General features: G+C 53.3%; 1 protein-coding gene and 1 non-coding gene across 2 annotated transcripts in view; one reads left to right on the forward strand and one right to left on the reverse strand.

The window, feature by feature from the left end:
* LOC127033680 (dynamin-1-like protein) overlaps positions 1–17,517 on the forward strand; it is a 325,175-nt gene that overhangs the window by 83,998 nt on the left and 223,660 nt on the right. The window lies entirely within an intron of this gene.
* On the reverse strand, positions 15,602–15,674 carry TRNAF-GAA (transfer RNA phenylalanine (anticodon GAA)). The gene has a single exon. It is a non-coding gene; the product is annotated as a tRNA-Phe (tRNA).

The raw sequence follows: 17,517 nt of genomic DNA on the forward strand, positions 1-17,517 counted from the left end.
TGAAATAAACACAGGTTGAGAGTCCTTCTGGTTGGTGTCTGGGGCTGAGCAGCCATCTCGTGGGGTGTTGTGGCCCTCCTGGTTGCTCTCTGGCGCACGGCTGGTGGTGGTGGGGGATCTTTCTGCGGTAGCTGTGCCTCAGGATCACCGGGGATGCCTCCCAGCGGCTGGAGCCCCTGGGAAGCAGTGGGGGTGGTCTGTTGAGGGTTGGGGGAGTAGTCCTTCGTTGGCAGTGGTTACTGGAGAGCAGTGGGTGTGTCCGATGTCCGCCAGAGAACAGGGGAGCCATCCCGCTGTGGCTGGGGCTGCTAGGGTGTAGAGCAAAGGTTTCTTGACAGCTGGGGGATAGCAAGGGGATCCTTTAGCAGTTGCAGCCTCTGATGGGCTCCTCTGGCGGCATCCTTCCTGGCAGGGCAGCGCTCAGCATCCTGGTCCTGGGTCATCTAGGAGGTTCCTCCAGTGGCGGTCCTGCCGGCGGGGCTGCGATCAGCCTCTCAGTCCTTGGTTGTCTGGGGGGCTTTTCTGGTGGCATCCATCCCAGCGGGGCGGCGATCAGTATCCTGGTCCTCAGTCACTGGGGGGGCTTCTCCGGTTGTGTCCTCACTGGCAGGCCTGCCATCAGCCTCTCAGTCCTCGGTCGTCTGGGGGGCTTCTCTGGCAGCGTCATTCCCGGCAGGGCGGTGATCAGCCTTTCGGTCTTCAGTCGTCGGGGGGCTCCTCCCGTGGCGTCCCTCCCGGTGGGGTGGTGACCAGCATCCTGGTCCACGGTTATCAGGGGTCTTCTTTGGCAGCATCCTTCCCGGCGGAGTGGCAATCAGCATCCCAGTCCTCGGTTATTGGGGGGGGGCTCCTCCGGTGGCATCCTTCTCGGGAGCAGCAGGGTGGAATTCAGTATCCTTGACCTGGGAAGCAGGCAAGGTTCTTCCGGGGTCCTCCTCCGAGGGAGCTGTCGAGATGTTCTTGCTCCTGGATGTGAGGTCCCAAAGAGCTGGCCTTCTGCTGCTCAATCTTCCTGTAGAAATGTCCACCGGGGTTTTCTTCTGCCAGCTCCTGATATTTTCATCCTTGCTGGTGGTCCAGGTCTTTGGGACAGGCTTTCATTGGGTTTTCTTGGAAGTGGAACACACAGGAATAGCAGCGGTCGATGATGGTGTAGCTGAAAGAGAAGAAGAAAGACAATTTTCTTTCAAGGTATCAGTAGTGCAGTGCATATGCATATCAGCATCATGTATATGCAAATCAGCTTGAGCACTAGAGTAGCTCTATAAAGCAGCATCAATTTTTCAAAAATAGCTGCAGGAGATTCCATCTTCAGGACAATGGTTTACAGATGTCCATTTGAGAAAATTATACTGATAAGAGCAGATTTAAAAGTTTATTAGAAAATCTTTGATACAGAGAATTTGAAACTTCAGTTATTGGTCATCGGGGGTAACATACAAAGTATAGGGGGATGCTAGTATTTTGGTGTTAGACAGCACATAACAGATACAATCTGCAATGTCCCCAGCGAGTATACAGCAGGTAAGATCAAGATACAGTCAGCAAGCAGTGAGGGTACATCACTCATACAAAAAGTTACAGACAGTCATGTGTATAAATAAGCAGGTTGGCTAATGGGGATAGGATGACCCTCACATGGTGGAGTTTAGTTTGGTGGGGTCAGAGCTCAAGGGGATAAAATCCAGCAGGAAGGTTCACAGATCTCTGCCCCCTTGTGGCTGCATGAAGTCAGGCTGCCTTACTACTAGTATTAGCAGCAATCTATTACACTTGACCTTAGCTCACAAAGCACTGAGAAATAATGCCAAGACTCTGTGATGCACGTGCACCCCTGCTCCCACCGCTTTCAACCTCACCGTGACGAGCTCCCAGCCATGCCACGAACACCCTAACGAGGTAACTCTAAGTGAGGATCACTTCCCCAATATGACTCCAGTGGAAGAATTCAAAGCAAGACCCCTTAATACACAATTTTGTTCAAAGACAGTTCCCTTTACAATCCTAGTTTGCACAAATCCACCCACTGACCTGTGACTACCAATCTCTCACTGTTAACTCGTACAGCAAACCAGGGCAGAGCAAGCCTATGCAAGCATTATACCGCAGCCCCAATGCTCTTGTCTGCTGTTTCCCACAGAACAGCTTGAAACAGCGCTGGCTGCCTGTGCACTCGCCTGCCTACACTTGGCAGGTTAGAAAAGGCATTAAGTGGCCGGAGTGGATGACAAGAGCTGACCTTCTGCAATGACAAGAAACTGACGTGAGCCAAGGCAGGGGAGGTCATTCTTGTATTAGACCAGATTCTGGTGGGGAGAGACAGAAGCAGAATGCAGCTTCTCTCTTTCCCCAGCAGGAGTTGGTCCACAAGACAAGGGGTACATCTACACTACGGGATAATTCTGATTTAACATAAACCGGATCTGTGCAAAGGAAATTGTGTCTCTGTGTGAAACTGAGGCAGAAAATGAAACATCCACATGGTGGCCCAATGCCCTAAGGAATGTGGGTGAAGGACTCTGGCTGAGAAATGATTTAACAGGGGGTTGTTTCAATTTATTGACCTGATTAAAACTATGGCTAAAAGCCCCCTGTAACAGGGGCTGTGGGTCGGGACAGGAAGTTCTGTGTAGAGTGTTCAGAACTGCCCTGTATCTGCCCTTTCTCTGCACTGTCCCTGCTCCCAGAATGCACCAGGCCCTGGACTGAACTCTTCCCCTGTGGGCTGAGCTGGTTTCAGAGGCAAGAAATGAAACGTCCACATGGTGGCCCAACACTCTGGGGAATGTGGGTGAAGGAGTTGAGCTGAGAAATGATTTAACGGGGGTTTGTTTCAATTTATTGCCCTGACTAAAACTATGGCTAAAAGGCAGCCACTGTTGTTAGTACTTGTAGCTCTGTAGGGACACTGCAGTGAGTGTTTAGTCCATTGTTTTCACCAGAGGCAGTTGATTATTTTATCAAGGTACAAATTTCTTGGTCAAGGAGTAGACTCCAGAAAAAAACAATACACTGATGATAAGAAGTCTATAAAAAATATTTTGCAGCCACCATGGACATAACTATGATGTGTCGCGTTTCACTCTTTATATCTGGCACCACCTCCTTTCCTTTCAGCCTTGTAGTTGACCAAAGGCAAAGCTGAACATCTCTTCAGATACCAGGAAGTGTTTATGTCCATTCCTGCAAGCTACACAAGGGTCTGATGTTGCTGCTTTCAATCCTCTGGCTCTGCTGGGATAAGGAACAATTCAGGCTGTCACTGAACGGAAGGACGAAGATCATTTTTTGACAGGGAGAGGGACTTCTCCTCTTAAAGGTGTTGGTCTGGCTGGCAGTCCTGGTTCCAGGGTCTTGCCCGTGGGGCTCCAGCAGTTTTGGGACTGGGTCACTCCCTTGGCCCCACCTGCTGCCCCCAGGCGCTCCCCCCCAGGGGCCCCGGCAGTGCAGCATCTGGCTGCCGGCCCCTCCCGATGGCAGGGCGGGGCAGAGCTGTGCCTCCACACAAGCCCCTGCAGCCAATGGAATGCTGCGGGGGTGATGCCTGGGGTCAGCAGCATGTGGAGGACCCCCAGCCCCCCCCGCCTTGGAGCTCCAGGTAAGCGCCGCACCCCTGACTCCCTCCCAGAGCCTGCACCACCACCCCTTCCTCACATACCTCCTCCTCCACACAAACTTCCTCCCAGAGCCCGCACCCCCTCCACACCCCCCAGCCCCCAAACTCCCTCCCACAGCCTGCACCCTAGAACCTCTCCACCACCCAAACTCCCTCCCAGAGACCAACCTCTCACCTCTTCTGCACCCAGACTCCCCCCAGAACCTGCAACCTTCCTGCATCCCAATCCCCAGCACCAACCCAGGGTCTGAACCCTAGACCTCTTCCCCCCACCCAAACTCCCTTCCAGAGCCTTAGGCAGGTGAGAGGCAGAGTTTTGGGGGGTGGGTTCTGAGTGGTATGAGTGACATTTTTGGCCCACTGGTAGGACTGGAGGACTGGCACTGGCCCTAAGGTAAATTGAGGTTGAGACCCTGCTTTAAGGGATTGGAGCAATGCTGGAGAGACTGACGGGCACGGAACTGGGGAGCTGTGTGTGCTCCAAGGAGAGTCGTTGTTGTGCTCTGGTGACACAGAGCGGGGGTGGGGAGTTTGTAAGCTGTGGTGTTTGTATAGAGATAAAGTTTAGTAACCCCTAGGTGAAAAACTGTTCCTGCTCTGGGCTATACATGACACTCTTTGTTGCGAGTATAGATCAGTGAGTGAATGTTTCCCTGCAGGATAATAGGTTCCTAGCTACAATCCAAGAGATTCCCTTTAAAAACTTTTTCAAATGAAAATGGATTTCCAGACCCACCTCCAGTATGTTCAGGAGTTCGCTGAATGGGGGCGGGGGGCTTGAAATGAATTTAAACTCTCAGCATTTTCCTATGCAAATGTATAAAAACCTAGCAGAGCTGTCCAGCAGCTGAAATCAGTTCCAGTTCTCAGCACCTCTAAGAGGGACACTCTGAATCTGAGGCATGTGGGACACCTCTGGGATGATGACAGGTGAAAAAATGCTGGATTCAATGAAAGATGAGACCATAAGAGGGGAAGGTGAACGGCAGCACCACACAGGGTCATAACACTGAGACACGGGGCTTCACTGTCACTACTGGGTATGTTTTCCATCATTTATATCCTAAGGAACACACCCTTCCCCTCCCCCACACACTGTCACACACAACCTTCTCCCCTTGAGCCCAGTCCAACCCTCCCCCTCTCCCACACACACTCCATGGGACACAGCCTCTTGGTGACTCACCCAGATGGGGGCTTGTCTCTGCATCTCCTGAGCAGAGGAGCAGAGAGCCGAAAGGGCCACAGGAGACCAATGGAGCTAGGCAGGACTAGAAAAGACTTCCCTCCCTTCTCTTCTCTTCTCAAGAGTCTTGTTAATCTCACCCATGGGACATTCCAACACCGGGTGGGCTCAAAGCACCAACCTTCCCCTCAGCAATGGAAGGGGGAACCAGCTCGATCACACAGAAGGAGACTCCCCACCTCTGCTGCTGCCATTCTGTAGCCATTAATATGGATTTGTTTTAGCTAATGCTACCCCCTCAACCCCTAATCCATCCATGAATCAAGGAGACAAGACCCTCAGTTGGGCATCAGAAGTGCAATGGGTTAGTGCATAGGACTTATAGTAGCAGTGCTGAGTGGAGTGATGCTGAAGTTGTGAGATCAAGCCTCACCTACGATGCTAGTTTTTTTTAAGCAAATGGCTTCTGCCAATCAGTTTGCCCTGCAGAAAATACAATTCCAGCTCAGAAGACACTGAGGTCCCCTTGCTTTACAGAGAGCAGGGCAGATTCCACAGATCTACCAGGCTCTGCTCTCCACCAGCTGCCTGTGTCAGGAGGGGTCAAGCAGAGCCCAGAGCACTGCCCCCGACTCTCCCTCAATCTTTGCTCCCCAAACCACCTTTGTGCTCACCCTCTTCACTGTGACACTCAAACCCTGCCTGTCTTTCTGTATGTTGGTGTGGTTTTCGTCTGTTGTGTTCATGTGCATGTGGACCCTGTGGGATTTTGGTGGATGCCTTGCATAGCTTTGTGTGCGTGTGTGTATGACTTTTGCATGCAGATTGCCTTTTTCTTTGTATTCTTTTGGTATGTAGTTTTTGTGCTTTCTTGTTGTGGGCTTTTGCTGTATTTTTTGGCATGGATTTGTTCTTTCTATGTTTTGTGTGGCTTTCTCTTATGTGTATATGGCTCTGAGTGCTGTGTGGGTTTGGTTTTTGTTATGTCTGTGTGGGTCTGTGCAGTCTGTGATTTTCTCATTCTGTGTGTTTGTCTCTCTGTATGTATTTTCATCTGTAAATTCACCGGAACTTTTCAAAATCTGCACAGCTTTGCCAATTTTCACCAGGAATCTTTCTCCATTAAAAAATTCTCACATGTTTCCGACCAGTTGGTGACCATTGCCCCAGGGGCATGTCAGTCTCAGGGGCCTGATTTCCCATTGACCCTTCCCCCTTCTATTGGGACTGGGAACTAGCCAACCAAAAACCCCATTAAGTTTTAGTAAAGGGCCAACAGTCTCTTACATGAGCCAGCCTTATGAGGGTCACCAATGGCCAGAGAAGGAAGCACAATATGGTCCCAGGGTGTAATGAGCAGCACTCAGGATTGAATCCTGCAATCTGAGTTCAAATCTCAGTGCAACCTTGTGTTGGTTTGTGGTAAAGCCCTGAAGCTCAAAGTGCTCAATTTCCCTGTGTCCAGTTGTTTAAGAGTGAGACTTTTTTCCTCCTGCTGGGTGACTCACACCCACTAGACCCAGGTCTTTGGTTGAGGTGGCTGCAATGGATTGGGGTATAGAAGTGGCAATGGCGCCTGTAGTCCTGTGGTTTGATCTGGTGGTTGGGATACTTGCTGCTTCACCTGATGCCCACAAGTTTGGCCCTTGTGCTTGCTGCCACACTTTTCCTTTGGCCCACACGGTGCTTGAAGAAAGGAGTGCCAGGGCCGGGATTAATAGTCAAGGCTTGGTAGGAGGAGGTAGAGCCCAGCCTGGAGCCCCTCACATCTTCCCTCCTCCGGACACCGAGAGCAGAGGCAGCTGGTGCTGACAGCTCCAAGGGAAGGTTTATAAGCCACAGAGCAACTGAAGGCGGGGCAAGAGGAGGGGAGGACCATGCCTCTGCATGGCTAGCAGACAGCCACAAAGACCTCCGGCCAGGCTGCTCCCTGCCATGCCAAACACCCACTGAAAGCGACCCACAGACCAGCATGCAGGGCAGTTGCTGATGCTCTGTGGCCAACATCAGAAGAAGGTAGGAAAGCAGGGCCACCCCCTGGTGTGGCATCTGTCTGTTCCCACTCACAGTGCTCACTTTTGCCATGGGGCAGGAGATTTTACCCCAAGAGGCTTTTCCCCAGCTGGCAAGAAGCAGAGAAACACCCAGGCTCCCAAGGTGCTATGTAACAACCCCATCAAACACAGGGACAGGTGCGCACTTGGAAGAGGGAAACTGCTCTACACACTAGCCTGGGCAGCCGCCCATTTTCTTTGGCAAGTCAGGAAGGGCAAAGGCTAGACTGGAAGCACCTGGGGCTCATGTCCCAGCCTTTGTGATGCCCACCCCCCAACTCCTTCCCAGGGCTCTAGCTGAAGCCAGAGCATTGGCCTGAGCGGCCAAGAAGAGGTTCCAGCCCTGAAGGGAGCAGGACTTTCAGCACGAAGGTAAAAACGCAGCAACACAACCACAAATCAACTTGAACTCTCAACTTCTCATCCATAGTCAGACGCCTTAGCCATTAGGCCACGTGGTCAGAGGAGAAAAAGCCCTTCCAAGCACTTCTTTAGAAAAGGCAGACACTGTGTTTCTCAGGTCTTCTACTGAGGGGCACCAAGACTCTCTGGGCACAAGAAGTAGAGTTCCCAGCAGCACGTGAGAATTAATTCTATGGAGCCAGGTGCAGGACTTTGGCAGGGAGGCTCAGGCATAGGGGATTGGGGTGCAGTGGACGGGCTGGCTGTCTAGGTGAGGAGATTTAGTGACCCTCAGGTGAGGAAGAGGAGGAGGAATTGGAGTGGCCATGGAGAAGAAGAGGAGGGATGGAGACTCTTAGCAAGCCTGGCTAGCTCAGTCAGTAGAGCATCAGGCTCTTAATGGGAGGGGCCAGGGTTTGAGCTGCTGTCCAGGGACTCAGCTTTTAATTTGCCTTGTGTGCCAGGAGCCAAATGATTCCTGGCGGTGCCCAGAGCCATGTGTGGGACAGAGAGGCTGAGACTTGTGGCATCTGCTCTGCGGCAGGGATCCTGGCAGCTCAGACTCAGGGAAGGCTTCTTCACACAGAGGCGCTGACTTTGAGAGTTCCCGGGTGGAGCTCAATGCCTGCTCCACCTCAGGCCCTGCCCCCAAACCATCAAATCTCTTCCTGCCCCACGTATTTCTCTCCTCACTCTTCCAGCACACCCCATCAATGGCCAGCGGGAGGCACTGAAGAAGAGGAGGAGCTTGTCGGCCAGGCCTGCTAGCAGGTGGGAGGTGCAGGGGCAGAGATGGCTGCTGGGCATCTTTTTTTTTTCTCTGTTAGTTCTGCAGCCCTGTAGCAGCCATGGAGTCATTGACTTGACTCCTTTCGCAGGCTAGAGAGAGGAGCAGAACCAGGGCTACGGCTGACCTATGGGGCACAATGTGAGTGCCAGAGGCATCAGGTGCTGAGAGTTTGCCTGACCCCTCAGGGACACAGTGTGAAATAGTGTCCCAGGGATCTTTATGAAAGGAGGAGAACAGGATTTACTTGGGGTGGAGGAAGAATTGAGAGTGTCTCAGGCGATTGTACAGAGATATTGCCTGGGTGAGAGACTGGCTAAAACACAGGCTGCACTGAGAGCAGGATTTGAACCTGCGCAGGGGAACTCTATTAGATTTCAACTCCAATGCCTTAACCACTCACCCATCACAGCTGTGAGAATGAAGGTCCCCCACTGCCAGAGAAACTGGTAAAGAATCACAGTGCCCAGGCACGAAGTCATCTTAACTATGGAATTCCCACAGCAAACCTGTCTCTGTTCCTATTTCACACTGTGGTGTTAGTTAGAGAAAGGATTGTAGATTCTGACCTGCACTCTGGAGAGGAGGAGGTAATTGAAAGGGGCATTTTTGACTTCTCCCTTTCTCAGTGTCCCAGGACTGGAATTCCACAGGGCCATATGACGGGGTGATGCCACTTGGTTAATGAAAACCAGGGCTCTAGGAAAGGTTTGAACTCACAACCTGAGCATACCATAGCTCCTCTCAGCACTGCCCTATAAGTACTGTGCATTAACCAATTGTGCCACTAGAGCACCCCTTAGCTAGCAACTCTCAGCACTGCCCTATAAATACTGTGTGCGAACCAATTGTGCCACTGGAGCACCTGCTAATTATGATGCTCTGAGATTCTTAGGATGATAAAGGCAAGGAGTGACCTCAAAACGTTCTCAGTGGAGTTGAAAGCAGGTAGCGACAAGTGTTGGTACTTGGTGGAGTGGATTTTTCTTAAGGGTTCCAGGAACCATTTGACCCTTTTGTTCTTCCCTGTGTAATAACAGAGCTGACTGAGACTCAATGGAGAGTCTTGCTGCAGACCAACAGATCTGAAACCACTGATCACCAGGAATAAGCATTAGTCCTGCTTTGGGAAAGTGTCTCTCATGCAAGAAACTGCCGAGACTGCACTAGCATTGAGGCTCCCTCACTAACATCCACCTCAGCCTCGTCCCTGGGCCCCCCATTTCCCCATCCTCCCCCTAGTGCCTCCCTCTGTTTGTGGGGCCCCTTCCCCCACCCATCCCACCTCCCCGCCCCATGGGCCCTCCCCCAACTCCCTCCTCCTACCCCCATCCTCAGCGCCCCACCCCCAATTGCCTCCAACCCATTTCTCCATTGCTGGGCCCCACTTTCCCATCCCCCTACTCCCCCAATCCATCCCCAGGGTGTGAGGTTCCTCATCTCCAATCTCTGCTAACCCTCAACCTGCCAGGTTCCCCTTTTCAGCCACCGTGGGGCCATACAACCCACCCCTGCCTGTCCTCGCTGGGGTCTCTAAATCCCCCAGTCCCACAGTGCACCCTGGTAACACCACCCTCCTCTCCCCTTAATCCCCCTAGTCCCTTCCCTTGGGTCCTCCTGAGCACCCCAACCCACAGTGTGAAATTATTTATGAGTGTTTTAAAATTTCAGTGCTCTGCATTTTTCTCCTGCCACTGTCACCTGGCAGTTCAGGGATGTGGATTCCCCTCCATTGCGTTTCTGCCCAAGGGAAAAGAAGAGAGATCACACTTCAGCACCTTTGTAAGTAAAAGCAACCTGGAAACAAACCAACTGTCTCCAGAGTGTGTAGTTTGTGTTTCTTTTGTTGCAGTTGATGTGTGCGCAGCATGCATGGTGTGTGTGTGTGTATGTGAGCAGTGGACAGGGGCATGGTGTGTGTGTCTATGTGCAGTGTGTGTGGGAGAGTGGCAGCGTGTGTGTGTGTGTGTGTGTGTGTGTGTGTGCAGGGCCGGTGCAAGGAACTTTCGCACCCTAGGCAAAACTTCCACCTTGCGCCCCCAACCCCCAGCCCTGCATTAGCTCCCCCTCCTCCACCCTCAGGTGTCCCCCCCATGACAGCTCCCCCGTTTGGGAGCTGTGCAGTACCTCCCCAACCCAGCTCACCTCTGCTCCGCATCTTCCTCGAGCACACCGCCCCCGCTCTAATTCTCCTCCCAGGCTTGCGGCACCAAAGAGCTGATTTGTGCTGCAAGCCTGGGAAGTGGGAGAAGTGGAGCAGTGACTGTGCACTCAGGGAGGAACCGCTGTAAAAAAAAATTGGGAGCACCCCTTTTTGACACCCCCAAATCTTGGCGCCCTAGGCAACTGCCTAGTTCGCCTTCATGGTAGCACTAACCCTGTGTGTGTGTGGTGAACAGTGGCGCTGTGTGTGTGTATGTGCAGTATGTGTGGTGGACAGTGACACTCTATGTGTGTGTGTGTGTGTGTGTGTGTGTTGGACAGTGGCATTCTGTGTGTGTGTGTGTGTGTGTGTGTGGTGGACAGAGGCACTCTGTGTGTGTGTGTGCGTGTGTGTGTTTGTGGAAAGTGGCGCTCTCTGTGTGTGTGCAGTATGTGTGGTGGACAGTGGCATTGTGTGTGTGTGTGTGCAGTATGTGTGGTGGGCAGTGGCACTGTGTGTGTGTGTGTGAGTGTGTATGTGCAGTGTGTGTGGTGGACAGTGGCACTGTGTGTGAGTGTGTGTGGAGGACAGGGGCAGTGTGTACTCACACAGGAATTTACGGGGAACTCACCACCCTTGGCGCAGCATTTGACTTGTCCTCGGAGTGAATGTAGCACTGTGGAGTGTCAGCCACAGAGCATCTTCTGGCAGCTCAGAGGAGCAATTGCAGAGAACGTCCTTCTCAATCCCAGGCTGGAAAATGCTCAGTGAGTTCTGTGGGGACGGAGCAAAAGACCAGTCTCTGACACCGCCTGCAAAATGGCCTCTCTCTGCTCCAAAGCATGGAGACGCTGTAGCTTTAATGGTAGTGAAAAAAATGGCACCCTGAGAAAACAAGCGTAAGGCCCTTTCTGGAAAAGGCTGAAAGATTTTTGCTGAAATTATAAAAAAACAATTCAGCCTGACTGGCTGTTAATGACCCTTGCAGAAAGTCCTACTTCTTGCCCACCATGCACGTGAAAGAACCATTTCCATTTCAGTACCAGGAGAAAGGAGACCCAGAAGAAGCCTCTGTGCCTTCTGCACTTCAGCAATGCATGGGAGGGGTCAAATAATCAGATCAAATATTACAGTCCATGATGGGGTGTGCACACCCCGCACTAGGCAAGAAAGGGTTAATTCCACACTATGGCTGGAGGAAGTCCTGCCCCTCAGACCCTGCTGGACATGCTCCAGCTGCTGTGTCAGTATAAAGGAGAACAGCTCAGCTCAGTCTGGGCTGGCCACTGAGGAAGACGCATGCTTGGTGGAGGCTCCAGGCCAGGAGCCGCTACAGCTCCTGACTGCGGGACCAGAGATCCCAGGTACCAGATCGGAGACTTGCTACCTACAGTCAATTGGTGGGAGTCAAAGTTCTATGGAGCTGTCAGTGCTAGGGAACCCAGAGACCCTGATGATAGATGGATGACAGCTTCAGAAAACAAGGTAGGAAGTGGCCCAGGGAAGCAGAGTGAATGGTATCTCGTACCCGTGTAAGGTCAGCATGTTGCGGTAGGATCCTGGCTGGCTGCGTAACGAACGCACTCAACTTGAGAGGGCCTTGGGCTGAGACCCGGTGGAGTCAGTTGGGCCCAGTTCCCCTTAATCCAGCCACTCTCCCCGTTTTGAAGCGGCTCCCTGATCTGACCATTAGGCCTTGCAGACCTGAACCAAAGGGTGGCCATATTGACTCTGGACTTAGTGCACCTAAATCTTGAGTTCAAGGACAATCCAACCTTTCCAGTGATATCTCACATGACCCATCTTGCATAAAACACATCTTAGCTGTGCCATATACATATCATAACAATATATCTATGAAGAATATGGGGTGTAGGGTCACAGCTCCTCTGGCAAGGCAGCGACTGGCAGGGACCAGAGGAAGCTAGAGAGAGCTCCTGGCTGGTTGCTGGGACTTGCAGGCTTGAGACCCTGAGAAGAGGGTGAAGAACGTGCTGGGGCTGCAGGGAAGCAGCCCCAGGAATTGAAGCAGCACTGGGGGATGAAGTTAAGGAGAGGAAGCAGAAGTTGTTATCTACAGGATCCCTGGGCTGGGACCCAGAGTAGTGTGGGCCTGGATCCCAGCCACTCACCACTGGGGAAATGGCTGGATTGGGAGACACTTCACCGCATACCCGCCTAAGTCACCCTGGAAGGGAGGAGCACAGATCATGGCACGGCCGGATGGCTGAGTCATAAAGAGGATGCTGCAGTACTTGGACTGAGGCAGTCTGCAATTAGTGACAGTGATGGACAAGGCACCACCAGGGGAAGGAACACTAGCTGAGCGAGCTAATCCCTGAGACAAACAGCAGGAGGTGCCACCCTGGCACCACCCTGACATCACCCATTACAGGGCCTGAGTGCATGCCCTCGCCTTTCTGAGGGTCTGGCCAGGCTCTGCCAAGCAAGGCTCAGCTGCTCTGTGAGCCCATCCAGGGAGCTGATACCACCCAGACATATGAGTGTCCTCAGGGCAACACAGTTGCAAAAGTGAGTACTGGCAGGCTGCAGCACACACCATACTTGCTGGCTCAGCCTTGTGCATGCTGGGGTGGCCACCTCCCCGTTGATGAGACCTGGTCCCACATCTTCCTGGAGCTCCAGTCTGCCCTGCTGCCATCCCTGTCTGTGTTGCTGTTGTCTGCTCTAGCAGCTGACTGGAAGGGGCGCATTGGCCCCAGGCCATGTAGCCATGAGATCTGGAAGGCTGAAAGCAGGAAGAATAGTGCCTTCCTAGCCCACCCAATATTCCATAATATAATTAAGGAAAATATTACTCAATGAATTCTCAGTAAAAGATCAGAAACCGCCAGTGTCTGCATCATGCTAAGGGCATTGGGATTTTCTTTAAATTTGGCATACCAACCTAACACACATTTCAACCTCTTCTTTTCACACTGTTGCTCATTCTCAGGGTCTGCTTTGTCTCCAGACAGATCCATTCTCTTTCAGAACAGCCTTGCTCTTCCTGTCTGTTTCACTCATGGACATGTCAGAGTAAACACTCCCCTTCATTCTATTCGCAGGCAAACACTAATATTAACTGTTTGTTACTGAGGGGTTTAGAAGCCTTTTTTGCATGAAAGATGACATTTCTGGGGGATTGTTCCCAAGATCCAGCACTTTATGTTCCAACATCTTCCAGCTTCCTTGATGAAAACAAGATCAAAGTTTCTTTGCAGTATACAGGAGGTTTTCACCCCAGGTGGGACTTGAACCCAAAATGTCTAGTTTAGGAAGCCCATGCCTTATCCATTAGGCCACTGATGTACAACTGGAATGGCACAAATCCCCTCTCATAAATGCACATTCCTCACATTCACTTTGAAGCCAAATATCCCCTTTCTGCACCTTACAGAAATGTCTGCATCCCCTGGCAGTGAGGCAACTAAGCAGGTGAGTGACAGAGCTGAGCACCACCTTTCTACCAGCCATCTTTAGAGAAGAACCCCACCCTAGAGTCACCCCTCCCTCCTTCAGCGCCTCCACGTCTGTGGCTCTGAGTGGCAGTAGGATGATTGTGGGCGAATCCGGGGCTGGAAGTGGAGTAAGGTCAGCCTGTAAGGAGTTACCAGATGAGGCAGACCCAGCGGGAGGTTGTGGGCTGCTGCTCAATTGTTGAGATCTGAGCTCTAGATCAAAGCTGCAAAGTGACCTGACACCCAGGGTTACAGGGCAGACATCGTGACCCCCTAACTGACCTCGATGAACCCCAAACCCTTATTACTAAGGGCATTGAGTATCTGTCCCTTAATAACTTCTGGGAGCTCCCCAGCAGGCTGCAGGCATCAGCCACCTCCTGCCTCACAGGTTAGACTCTTGGGGCTGTGCCAGCTGCCCCCTCGCATGAAGGCCCAGTATAGGAAGAAGGAGACCTGGTGCTGGCAGAAGAGGGTTTTGATTAATCTACCTCTATTAATCCACGGACTCTGTGTCACTCTGCTGGCTTTTCTTCAGCAGCACCTAGTAGCCCTGGCTCCAGGCTAGTGCCTGGTGAGTTCTGGCACTGGCAGGAAGCGCTGCAGGGTGTCGAGCAGCGGCCCTGGCAAACAGCTGCTGGTAGGTGTCTCTGTGATATCATGGATCAGTGAGTTCAGCTGGTAATCGAAAGGAGGGGATTTATGCTCCCCCAGGGATGCCACTGAAGGCTCCTCATGGGCTCCTCAAGGTCTACTGGGAGCCGTAATCTTACCCTTTACCGCCTCGAAGGCTCTCTCGGACACTGTGGGTTCACCTGCTGGCTGGAAGAGTATGGGGGCTGCGCTGCAAAAGCTCATCTCCCGGCAGCCGTACTAGAGGCTTGGGATTAATCCTCAAAGCCGAGCACAAAACCTTCAGCCAGGAACATTTCGCTCCCTTCCCACCTCCGCCCAAGCAGCAAGGGAGAAGTGGACGAGACACGCTGGCTCGAAGATGCCTCCTTCCCACTTCCCTGTACACTGTGAAAAGCCCTTGGCCTGCCTCATGCCTCGTCAGGAAAGCGCGACCATTCTGCCCAAGCCTAAGTCACGTCCGTAGCCTGGCCTGCCCTGGCTGACGGTGCGCAGAGCCACATGAGTCAATGGCAGGTCGAATCGGGAGCCTCAGCTCTTTCCCGACAGCCACACAGCGCTGCTAAGTGTCCCGAGAGCCTCCCTCTTGTTCTCCCACAGCAGCCGCCTGCCGGTGTGGGTGGGAAAAGGGGACGAGGAAGTACTGTGGCCTCATTCCGGGACAGGAGGCCCTCACCCTGCCCAGCCCTGTCTCTTGCCTTCAGCCCAGGCAGTCAGAGGTGCCAGCAGGGCCGGCACTTCCATTTAGGTGGCCTAGGCTATCGCCTAGGATGCCAGGATGATTGGGGGGCGGCATTTTGCCGGGGGGGCAGCAGGCGGCTCCAGTGGACGTGCCGCAGTCGTGCCTGTGGAGGGTCCCCTGGTCCCGCGGCTCCAGTGGAGCTGCCACAGGCATTCCTGCGGATGGTCCGCTGCTCCCACGGCTCTGGTGGACCTCCTGCAGGCCCGGCTGCCCAGCAGCCCTCTGGCACAATTCCTGAGGGTCACCCTGCCTTGCTCTCTTCCTGCCATGTTGGGAAAGACAGCTCTCATCATTAAAGGTCAGGTGGACCAACTAGGGGCAGAAGCCCATTCTATGTTTTCCTACTGCAGAGCCCAAGATCAGCGACTCACCTTCAGTGCCACCCAGAGGGGAGGCAAATGGGGCAATTTGTCCCAGGCCCCGCAGGGGTCCCAGGAGAATACAATGTTGCAACTTTTTTTAATGGAAGGGGCCCCCAAAACTGCTTTGCTACAGGTCAGCCCTGCTTACCTTGGGTGTAGGCACCACTGTGCTGCCAGAGAACTAGCTGCCCCTGCACAAAGAAGATGAAAGAAACTACCAAAGCCTGGGATTGAATTAGGGACCTTTAGATCTTCAGTCTAATGCTCTCCCAACTGAGCTACTTTGGCAGCTGTATGGGATTATTTTGGCCTGTTGCTTCTCTGTCCAGGATGTTTTTGCAGCCGTTGCACACAAAAAGGACGTCATTGTGAGCGGGCCATGAAGACAAGACTCACTTTTGCCTGTCTTGCTCAGCTTGACTTGCTTCCTCACCCCGTTCCTGCCTTAGTTCCTGGGTTGACCTGGTGGTGGAAGGGGACTGGGGGCCAGTGGTGCGGGGAGGAAGTTGAGCTGGACCGTGAGCTATACTAGACCCTGGCGGTGAGAGTCTGTCCACCACTTGCCACCCTACCCTGTTGTCCTGGCTTCCCCCACTGGGCGTCTTTTCGGGAGGGAAGTGGAGCTTCTGCCTCCCCTCCCCCATTTTCACACCACAGAGGAGTGCGAACAGGAAAATGAATGGCTGCTCCACACGCCCACCGGAGGAACCCAACGCCCTTAGCTGTGGTAAGTAAGGCTACGTCTTCATTACCTGCTGTATCGGCGGGTAGCAATCGATTTCTCGGGGAGCTACATATCGCGTCTCATCTAGACGTAATGTATCGAACCTTGAACGCGCTCCTGTCGACTCCAGAACTCCACCAATGAGAATGGCGGTAGTGGAGTCGACAGAGGGAGCCGCGGACGTCGATCCCGTGCTGTGAGGACGGTAGGTAACTCGATCTAAGATACTTCGACTTCAGCTACGTTATTCATGTAGCTGAAGTTGTGTATCTTAGATCGATCCCCTCCCCTAGTGTAGACCAGCCCTAAGAAGTATCTGTTGGCTGACAGAGCCTGTCCCCGAGCAGCTGGAACAGCAGCTGCTGCCTCCCCCTCGGCTCCAGGCTGTGGGAAATGCTCATTGCCTGGCTGCATGGGTGGATGCTGCTCCGTGCTCTGGAGAGCGTCTGTATTGCTCTGTCAACCCCGCATCTTCACTGAGCCAGTCTCGTAAGGTCCCAAGTTCCCCCTCCAGGCTGGCAGCTGAGAGTCTGTGCAGACATCAGTCCCCCTGCCAGCCCCAGAGCCAGCAGAAGCACCAGCCCCCCCAGCACCACGGGGGCACTCAATGCACTTCCTGTGGGGAAATGGCTCCTTGGTATCCAGCTGCTAGAATGAGAGCCAGGAGAGAGCGGTGTCTGGCTCACCGTGGGGGAGAGAAGAAACCTGATGAGTCTGGATCTCCCTCAGTCTCCCTCGCAATGCTGGTCAGTTTTATTATCGCTGTGCTAGTCACTGCTTCCGTTCAGGGCCAGCCCTAGAGGGGTCTGGGGTCTGGGACAAATCCCCCCTTTCCTCCCCAGCCCCCACCCCCACCCCCACCCCCACCCCACCCCTTCCCCCAAGCCCCCACCCCATCCTGTCCCATCTCTTCCCGACTTGCACCATTCCTCTCCCTCTCCCACCTCTTCCCATCCCTGCTCCTCCCCCTCCCCACCCAGCGCCTCCTGCACCCCACTGAACAGCTGATCACTGGCAAGTGGGAGGTGCTGAAAGGGAAGAGGAGGAGCTCGTCAGCAAGGCCTGTAGTAGGGGGAGGGAGCTGGCTGCCAGTGGGTGCTGAGCACCTATTTTTTCTCTGTTGGTTCTGCAGCCCCGTAGCTCCCATGAAGTCGCTGACTGGGCTTCCTTTGCACTCTAGAGAGGAGCAGAATCAGGGCTATGGCTGATCCATGGGGCACCAGGTGAGTGTAGTTTGTGGCTTGTATTGTGGAGTTTGTGTGTGAGTGAGTGTGTGTGCAGGCTGCTAGGGGCTGTGTGCTGGGAGCGAGGCTGAGCCCTGAGTTGGGGTCGGGGCTTACCTGATTATGGGTCCTATATAAGGAGCCAGGCACTCAGGCAGTGGCACGGACAGCTGCAGCGGCACAG

This window comes from Gopherus flavomarginatus, chromosome 13 (genome assembly GCF_025201925.1).
Source record: "Gopherus flavomarginatus isolate rGopFla2 chromosome 13, rGopFla2.mat.asm, whole genome shotgun sequence".
Lineage (NCBI taxonomy): Eukaryota > Metazoa > Chordata > Testudines > Testudinidae > Gopherus > Gopherus flavomarginatus.